The 8,874-nt window shown below is 40.4% G+C and overlaps 1 long non-coding RNA gene across 1 annotated transcript; it reads right to left on the bottom strand.

Annotated features, from left to right (window-relative positions):
- Positions 1-248: 248 nt before the first annotated feature.
- Positions 249-7,059, bottom strand: LOC126400807 (uncharacterized). The gene is made up of 3 exons (XR_007571009.1): positions 6,941-7,059; positions 4,896-5,092; positions 249-420 (listed from the first exon to the last, which is right to left on the bottom strand). It is a non-coding gene; the product is annotated as an uncharacterized LOC126400807 (long non-coding RNA).
- Positions 7,060-8,874: the final 1,815 nt, after the last annotated feature.

Below are 8,874 nucleotides of genomic sequence, written 5' to 3'. Positions count from 1 at the left end.
TGGGCCAAAATTCCTCCACAGCGTTGTAAAAGACTCATTGCAAGTTATCGCAAATGCTTGATTGCAGTAGTTGCTGCTAAGGGTGGCCCAACCAGTTATTAGGTTTAGGGGGCAAACACTTTTTCACACAGGGCCATGTAGCTTTGGATTTTTTTCTTATTAATAAAACCCTTCATTTAAAAACTGCATTTTGTGTTTACTTGTGTTATCTTTGACTAATGTTTAAATTTGTTTGATGATCTTTAAGTGCGGAAAACATGCAAAAAAGTAAGAAATCAGGAAGGGGGCAAACACTTTTTCACACCACTGTATTTCATCTGGCATGGGAACGCCTCAGGATTCAGGGGATCCTGCAAATTCTGCTGGGGAGAGGGATGTGTTGAATACCTTGCTCAGCCTGCTGCTCCCATGACCCGGCCCCTGATAAATGGATGAAAATGAATGGATTTTTCAACAATGTGTTAGAAAAGAATTTGAGGACAAACACAAACCATCACAATCTTAGATAAACTTCCCTAAATCTGGTACACAACAGAACAGACCCGCTAATAATACGCTCAGCTCTGATTTTAGGGTTAGTAATCCCATTATGGATGGGTGACACAATGGCTTACACACATTGACTGAACTAAACTTGTTTTAATGGAAGATCTAACTCAACAACTGTTGTCGGCTAATGGTGTGCTAACTTTTGGCTTTGGATGTTATGCAAGATTACTACTGTCAGTTAACGGGCAAGGTAACATTTGTAGCTTATGTTAGAGCAGACAAACATACTGTGTAGTAGCTCCTCTATTTTTTGTGTGTGTCTGTTTTGAAAAGGTAATAGAATAGACAAAGGGCCTCCAAACTCTTGCGAAATAATGCTCTAACTACAGCTCCACTGGTTTCACAAAAGGAGTAATCAGATGTCAGGCCTGCCATGCATCATTCAGTATGCATCATTCCAATAACAAGAGGTGACATGGATAAGTAAGCAAGAAAAGAAAAACCCAACTTTTAATAAATCTTGTCACTTGCGTGTCACATAAGGCTGGAGGAAAAGTTAATTACATTCATTCAAGTCCCAGGGAGGAGCCGTATATCATCTCACTCTGCCTCCTGCATATTTTGTTGCACTTTTTTATTATTTCTGAATCCCACCTGGTGTGTTGAACATAATACAAAAAAAGCTCAAGGTTACATAAATTGTTGTCAGTTTAGAGAGAAATATCAGTCATCAATATTTCACTCTAACTGACCAAACGCACCCAGCAGACTTCATAAAGACGGTACATCTACTCTTGTATGCAGTACCTACATAGCTAGGGGCTTCTAGCAACACTGCAATAAGCTGAAATCCCTGCTGGGAGCTGGCAGAGATCCCAGCATTCTATATTTACAGTCATCAGTGTTTTTAAGTGGTAAACTCCAACTGACAAGCTGATGCTCTGCATTACACGGGGCCAGCGAAGAGTAAAAGCAGAATTTAAATAAGGATCTGAGTTTCTTAAAAAGCTACACACAAACATATTGTTTTTCACTAGAGAAAATATGTGAAATTCAGTTGACTTCTGTGATGAATTTTGATGTCAGTAGATGGCAGAAACTGCAGGGAGAGTGATGCAAGAGGGCATTGTTATTACTGACTCCACTGTGAAGGTTTAGAGGGGCATTCTGGGCACCTAAAGTGACTTTCCAGTATATGTGCTCAGAGGACATTATGAATTATTTCACATTTTATTACATGTTGTCAGAGTCAAAGCACGTTTTTATGAGCCAGAGTGCACCGCTGAGGAAATGCAACAAAGGAAGGCAGATGCACTGGCTGGTTTGGCCGGGCAGAAGCACAGAACAGCCAGATGCTACCTGACAGAAACAGAAACCAAGTCGCTCCGTGGCAGAGAGTTTTACAGCGTGGGCTGTTCAGGTTCTGTAGCAGACACCGGCACAGAGTAGGTGCTATCTTATGTGACACCAGGAGGCTTAGAAATGCCATCAAATTCAAAAGAAACAGTCAGCGGCAGCAGAGTGAGCACTGGCCTAAATCTAACAAATTGTGTTTTTATGCAAATATTTTTGCATGATCCACCACCTGAATGTTTAATGCCTTCACATTTTAGTTGGATACTCCAATAATATCCTTACATTGCAACTAAATTATGATTAAGATCTGAGTGCAGTAAGGTAGATATACCCACATAGTACAGATCACTAAGAATGGTGCTAACAGTTGCCTATCATAAGCAATACTGGGGCAGGTTGCACAAAACACCTTGGGTTTTCTCTAAGTATAACACTGAAGGCTTAATTTTCCCTTGGCTTAAGGGACTTACTTAAATGTGTTGCAGGAAATCCCTTAAAATGTTTCCTTAGTTCAGGAAAACCATTAAGGCATGTACTGCATTGAGAGCATTTTTAGACTGTTTTGTGCATTGGTTTTACTAACTTAGATAAGGAGAAAAACTTGGATACTTAGGTGTCGCACTCACACTCGCCTGCTCTGGCTCCATTCTTCAATTCTACAGGTTGCCACGAAACCAAATCAAAATATTCACATATTTTGGGCCCGTAAAAAATTCTAAAACAATGATTTCTCTACTGTAATTATTTTTTCCAGGAAAATATAGATTTTAATTCTACACCTTTCTAGACATTCTGTGGATGTTTTATTTTTGAAAAATATTCGTTTTGATGAAACAGCTATACATATGACCTTTAAGTGAATATTTGAAGGAAACCTTGAGAAAAAGACTGCATGCCGTCCAGTTTAGTGGAGGAGGAATGGTTATTTCAGCCCAACGTAAAATGAATACTTAGAAATTTTAACAACTGTATTACTCCTTAGATGTTACTTGATGTTACCTTTTTTTTCTCAGCAAGGGTCTCCTATTACAGAAGAACTGGCAAAATATTCCTGAGCTGCACAACATGTCTTGCATTCCATTGGCCATGTTGGTTTTAAGGAATTTGTGTTGCACTTACAATGACTGGCCAGTGGGTGGCAGTGTATTGCATGACACACTAGGGTCCACTGAAGAGGCTTGGGGTGCTTTCACACCTGCCCTGTTTGGTTCCATGCAATCTAACTGAAGTTCGTGGTGCGTTTTGGCAGGTATGACCACAGCAATCGCACCCAGGTGCGCACCAAAACAACCAGACCGAGACCTTCTTGAAGAGGTGGTCTAGGTCCGTTTACAAACGAACTCTGGTGCAGTTCATTTGTGGTGAGAACGTGTTCCAACCTTGATCCAAACCAACTGCAGTCACATTACACATTGTTCGGATTAAACATGAGCATGTTACAGTCCTGGAGGATTATTAATGTGTCACATCCAATGCATCAAAACATTGTTTTCTAGTTGGAGCCACACCTCATTTGCCTAAAATGAGCAGCGCTAAAATCAACCTGCGTAGTTGTCCCTCCAATGTGACATTAGAAAGTGTCACATTTATCTTGCAAGTGCACTCTTCTTCAACGCTTTGTTTACTTCCTGGATTTTTCCGGCATGGAAATTGTAACCAATCAAGAGCAGCTTTCTTGCACAAGGCATTCGATCTGGTCCACTTGTAAATTCTATTGTGAGAACAAAAACCAACTCTAGGTAATTATTCAACTTTGTAACAAAATTAGTCCCTGATTCGGACCAAAGCAAGCGAACTCTGGGTCTGAAAGCACCCTTATATGCAAGTATAGCACCAAAACCCATGCATATTCAAGAAAATGGCTTTTAAATAGCTGTTCATTGTAGTGACCACTATGCATAAAAGGGTTGAGAAGCCTTAACTCAGATTTTTTTTTTTTTTTTGTTTAATTTTATATACTTTATTAATCCCTGAGGGGAAATTCAATTTTTCACTCTGTTGTCAATTACACACTAAGTGGAGAGATGTCAGAGTGGGCTGCCCATGACAGGCGCTCTGAGTGGTTGGGGGGTTCGGCGCCTTGCTCAGGGGCACCTCGGCAGTGCCCAGGAGGTGCACTGGCACCTCTCCAGCTACCAGTCCACGCTCCATATTATTTTAAGGTGTTTTATGCAACTAGCCCCTGAGGCCATTGTTTGTTTGTTATGGATTGTAGATGGTATACTTACAACCATGAGTTTGTGCATATATCAGGGAAAGGAAACACTCTCAGAAGGAAACCATGATCAGCAGCTTTAAATTAAAGATTAAAAGAATTGTATAGACTACCAGGACGGACTGGACGTCTGCATAAAACGCCAATAAACATATTTTTGACATTTGGCATACATCATTTAATGGCTCAACACATTTCCTAAAGCATGCATTTAAGCAGCCTCTGAAGTGCATTGTGGTATCTGTATAAACAGCAATTAACAACGCATGTGGGTTCCACCATCCACTTAGGCAGACAGACATTATTAACTTGCCGACAGGTGCTGTGTGACATTATTTGAGGAAAAACAAACAAAACCAACAAACTATGTTTTAAAATCTGTGAAGTGGGAGAGTACTCCTCCCACATAACAGCAGACAGACATGGTGAGGAGGACGAGTCATGAGCTTCACAGCATTCAAAGCAGTTTAAGATAAAACAACTGTTTTCCACTTTTTGGACCAGGATCTGAATTATAATTTTTTTTGTACAAGCCTTTCTGTGAAGCAAAGCAGTGAGAAGCGGGCTGTGTTTTGATGGCACAGGAATAAAGGAAGATGGTTCGACATCAGACGTCCATCCCTGAAATACCTGAGAAAAATGTTAAATGACTCTTAGAAACTAGAAGCTAGGCAAAAATAGTCTTGCACACAGACCTTGCATGTAGTCTTAAAGTTGGGACCTGAGCCACTGGCGAATAAAAGTAAGATGAGAATACAAGCTTTGTTATTTCTAAAAATATTCCAAAATAATGAAGTAGCTGCTGGTGAGTCATAGAAGTGCCTCCTGTTCTTACCTGCTGTTGGATGTTAACAAAGTCAGGCACTTTTTAAAGTTTTCGGTGAGACTTCACATTTGATTTGAAGACATTTGCCTCCAGCCATCATTCATCAGGGGCGCAAACTTGTCACCTTTTCGCCATTTTGAGCCCAAAATAGATCACTTGTGTGAATCGTGTAGATTCGAGGAGTTTTTGAAATGGGGCGTCTGGGTCTGCAAGGAGAGAGTCAAGGGAATAAAATGAGGTCAGTTTTTGACTGTCTACACGCTTAAAGGTAAGAATCTTTTAAAGTAGCATTATGAAACCCTTAATTGGCCTAAATGGTGATGTCAAGCTTTGGACTGTTAATAAGCTTGATAAGGTTGAGTTGGTTTAATTTAGCAGATGCTAGCCATCACAGTTTGGATGTATTGTTAGGTGATAGCGTTATTTCCACAGAGTTTAACTTTAGCTATCGTAGGCTATTTGTTATTCCAGATTCCACTTGTATAATATTACTGACATTTCGCTGGCAATGACAACATAAGTTGAGCTAAAATAGGCTGACCAAACGTCCTCTTTTGCCCGGACATGTCCACTTTTCACGTCCCGTCCGGGGCGTCCGGGGGTTTTTTATAAACTGATGATAATGTCCGGTTTTCCGTGTGTTTGTGTGTGTGTGTGTGTGTGTTAGAGTGCGGCACGGGCAGCATATTTCTGTCCGAACCCGAACCGAGCCGACATTATTTAATGACCAAAGCACTGAGTTTGTGTCACACAGTGGTTACAGGCTATTTAACAGGCCGGGCGTGCGCCGTGGGTACTCAGCTGCGGAGAGGGAGACCTCCGTGTTTGAGACGGGAGCGGGAGGCAGGAGGTCCGACGCTTCTAGCCAGAGGAGAGGGAGAAATAAAACAAAATAAGATAAAATAGGAAAAACTTGTCTCCCTCTTTTATTTTATTTTCAGCGTTTAATCGAGGCGGAGGCGAGCGGCTGGAGGTCCAAGACTTCCAGCGAGGAGAGAGGTAGAAACAAACAGCCAATGTGGGTCTGTGTGTGTTATGTTCAGGTGTTACGTAAATAACAGTGCCCAAGCAATAAACAGGACAGACAATAGGATTTTATTTATTTTTACACTGTGTGTGTGTGTGTCCCCTATTGGGGCCTATCTGAATTTCTGTCTTTGAGAGATATTATTTTGTAATATAACTGAATTTTCTATCCATACATATAAATTTTAAATATATTAAAATTATAAGGCATCTTTGAGTAAACTGCTAGTATCATTTAAGTAGGCTATGTCGTGGCCGGCCGAGTGTCCTCTTTTTTGGAAATCAAAATATGGTCACCCTAAGCTAAAAGCCATAGTCCCCCAAATGGTTCCATTTTCTTTACACTTGGGCGAGGGCGAGCCTCAGTAAAAGGATAGCTGGTTGAGGCGGCAGATTATGGACTATGATTCCGGTTAGAGAATCAAGGCACTTGGAGAGAGAGAGATCTGATTTATCTTCTTTTAATGAGATTGTTGGACTTTAACATTGGTGTACAACATATGTGTGTGTGTGTGTGTGGTCTGAAAATAAAGAAAGCAATAAACTGTATTACAACAAATACTCTGCATATTATTCAGCAGTTACATCAAGGTTCACCAGTAATATCCCTAACTTATATGCAAACCGCTACTTAAACATAATACAACAGCAGAGATGCAATATTAGTGGTGGAATAAGCAGTACAATGTCCAACATAACATAAGCAGAAGCACAGCATGCTAAACAGCATGGGAGCCTTACATATTGAATGTTGACCACAGTAAATAATTCAACCTTTAAACTTCTATTAACAATAAGCATGGTCACAATCACACAAATAAACTGAGTTGCAATGTTGGCATTACAAACGAAATATCATTAAATCCTCACAAGCATCCAAATGTAACTGCAGAGCTAGCAAGAGACAGCTAGCTAGTACTGAGACACAGGCTACTTAGCTAACTCAAACTCACACAACATACCATGTAAACAACACAAACTGGAATAGTGATCAGATTATCCATAACTAAAAAGCAGAAAGCACTTACATTTATTTCCTCAAGAACGCACATATCATTAGGGAAACACACAGAAAGTCCATGCAGCTTCACACGGTCTGCTCACTGACTGGTCTGCTGCTGGTCAGTGTGACTGGACATGTCCTGACGTGTTCACTGCCAGCTCTCTTTGCGCCAGTAGATGGTGCTGTTGGACCTTGACCTGTAGGGCTTTCTCACAACACTGTTTGCTTTTGGATTTGTTTTGTAACATGAGACTAATTGATAAAACAATAATATAGAAATGTATCTAAAATGGACCTATGCTACTTCTGATGTAGTTAAATGGAACACTTGTTACAGTAGCCTGATTATGTCCCTTGAGAAGGGGGCAAATGCCAAGCTCACTGAACATGACAGAAGCTGAATTGAACAGTTTTCCTTTTAGTTGCAGTGGTTGTGAAATCAATGTATAAATGTCATATCTATCCATTTTAATTGACCAAACAGTAGTTGCGATAGCTGCAAAGAGGAAAAAGCACATTGATTTTAATTAGCAACCCCCCCCCAAACACACACACACACACACACACACACACACACACATACACACACAAAGGTCTTTGTCACCTTTTTCACCTCTGATGACTTTACTTTACCCATTTCATATTCTATCCACTTTAATTGTAGACAGCTACAATGACAACTCATTTAACAACTTACCATGAGTCTCCAAAGAGATACTGCTGTCAGGATTCTCGCTGCATTTTTAAGTGAAGCCAAAAGAAACACAGTACTTGTTGCAAGCTTTCACAACGTGCCCAGTTAACACTCTGTCAACAGCCGCCGCAAGCTGAAGAGCTCTTTGAGATTTGTGACTCATAACTGTTATAACATTTGCCTCTGTGTACTGTGAAATGAACATGAGTTTTAGCACTCTTTGGCATGTAGATTAAATTAACATTAACATAGTTTATATAATTCAACTGACATGACTCTCTTGTTACCCTGAGATATTATGACATATAACTATTGTGACATTAATTCAACAAGACTGAGAGTCTCTGGACATGCAAGCTGTGTTAGCATGATAACATTTACTCATAAGCACTGAGCACAGCTAAGGCTGATGACAATGCCACTACTTTTGCTGGTATTTGGTCAAAACCAAGGTACTGGACAAAGTGACATTTTGACCTGATGATGGTGCTGGATGAAAAGTCAGGACATTACTGAAGTTAGTACAATTCATCCTGTTGGAAATTGAATGTCTTTGCGAAGTGCGAGGGCAATTCATCAAACAGTTGTCAACGTACTAGTTGCGCTATAAGAAAAGGCAGGGGATCACCAAAGTCTTTGGAATTTATCCTCTGGGGACCATGCATGTTTCTACAAAACTCTGTTGCTGATCTAAAATAGATGTTTGAATACGTTGGTGGATAGATGAAACATTTGAGAGATGGTGGTGCTAGACAAAAAGTCAGAAGATCGCCAGTCATAAGGATTCATCCTCTGAGAACCATGATATTTGTACCAAAACTTTGTGGCAATCCATGGTGTAACTTAGAAAGCTAAAAGAGAGGAACATTCTTGAGCTACATTTGGTGCTACATGAAAAGTTAAGGGTTTCCCAAAGTCAATAGGATTCATCCTCTGGGCACCATGAGTAGTACCAAATGTCATGACAATCCATCCAACAGTTGCTGAAGAATTAAAAAACTCAGGGGATCACCAGACAGGACAAGGCAGTAGGCTTCATAGTCTGGGGACAGTGAATGTGTGTTGAAAATGTTACGGTTTTGAGAGACTCAGAGCTAAGGAGGCTGCCACTCAGACCAGCGCTCTGCTGAAGCATGTGGAAGATCTGGAAAATTAATTGAAAAGGGCAAGTTCACACATTGTAAACATACCAGAGTGACAACGGCCAGGATCTGTTCTGTTCTATGGGTCCAAACATGTCTGCTTAACCTCAAGAAATTGACAGT

The sequence above is a fragment of the Epinephelus moara genome, chromosome 14 (assembly GCF_006386435.1).
Source record: "Epinephelus moara isolate mb chromosome 14, YSFRI_EMoa_1.0, whole genome shotgun sequence".
NCBI classification, from domain to species: domain Eukaryota; kingdom Metazoa; phylum Chordata; class Actinopteri; order Perciformes; family Serranidae; genus Epinephelus; species Epinephelus moara.
Note: the sequence above shows the minus strand (reverse complement) of the source record. Positions and strands in the feature narration are given on the sequence as shown.